Genomic DNA, 1,510 nt, shown 5'->3' on the forward strand with positions numbered 1-1,510 from the left:
TGGTGGTGGTGGTGGCAATGAACGGTGGTGGTCTATGGACGACGATGGTTGTGGATGTGGTGGAGGAGGTTGTTGTAGTAGAAGAGAAGGTGGAGGTGGCCAACGGTGGTAGTGGCGATGGATGGTGGTGGTAGGTGGTCGATGGTGGTTGTAGAGGTGGTGATAGACGGTGGTAGTCGATGGTCAAGGGTGGTGGTGGAGGGGGAGGTCACCGATGGTGGCTACCAATGGTGGCAGCGACTAGGGGTGTAAATGATACGAGACAACTCGCGAGCTACTCGAGATCGACTCGGTCAAAACTCGGTCAACACTCGACACGAATAGGCTCGGCTCGAACTCGAGCTTGTCTCGATATATTAACGAGTCGAGTCAAGCTACACAGTACTCGACTCGAAAAGCTCGTGAGATACTCGATTATTTTATATATAATTAGTTTTAAAATATAATCAGTTTTTATGATAAAATTTGTAAAATATAAATAATAAAAATGTCCTACATTTTTAAATATTTAAACAAAATTATGCATTTTTTTAATTATAACACGAATCAATTATTATTTTTATTAAAATCAAAATTAAAAAAAAGACAAAGAAAAACTATAAAAAAAGGTTAGTGAAATTGTCCCGCATTGGAAGAAAGATGGTAAAGGAAGGGACAAAAAAATGTTATAAAAAGATAGGGAGGTGAATGTAATTTTTAACTTTGTCATTTTGATGATGAAGTTTGAAGTTGATCATTTAGTTTTGTAAAAACTAAGAGAACACATTTAAGTTTTAAAATTTATAAGAGAAAAATCCTAAAATTTCATAAATTTGAATGGATGAGCTTGGTTCGAGTTTGATTCGAGTTCGAGCTCGAGTTTGAGCTTGATTCGAGTTCGAGTTCGAGCTTGAGAAATAGTTATCGAGTTCGAGTCGAGCTTTGCTTTTTACTACTCGCGAGTTTTCGAGTCGAGTTCGAGCATGGAAATTCGGTTTCAAGTTGGAGTCGAGTACAGTGATACTCGAGCTCGACTCGCATCATTTACACCCCTAGCAGCGACTGCAACTAGCGGTCATGACCACTAAAACAAATACCATGTTAAGGTTATATATCAAACGAGAATTAGTTAGTTTTATTTTAGTTTCTATCTCATTCTTGTCCCATCTTGTTCCACATATTTTGGTGGAAAAAAAAAGCCTTTTTTGTCCCACATTGTCCCACCTTGTTGCAGTTCTTGTCCCTGTCCCATATCACACCAAACATGGGATAGTGAGTTATTGTCCTGGCCCGTGCCAAACGTGGGATATTGAGTTTTGCCCCATCGTGTCATGTCATGTTCTGTTCCATCCCATGTACCAAATGCAACCTTTAAGTCTATTAAAGGGACCTGGGATGATGCGGTTACACCGTCTATGTCGGATTTTCTGTTTGCAGCCAAACTTACTGTGAGTGAGGTGAATTATATGATTCGACCAAGTTTAGATGAGGAAATTCAGAAGGCAATGTTTGATATTGGAAGTGATCGAGC

This window comes from Cynara cardunculus, assembly GCF_001531365.2.
Source record: "Cynara cardunculus var. scolymus isolate 2C chromosome LG 12, CcrdV1, whole genome shotgun sequence".
In the NCBI taxonomy this organism is placed as follows: Eukaryota; Viridiplantae; Streptophyta; class Magnoliopsida; order Asterales; family Asteraceae; genus Cynara; species Cynara cardunculus.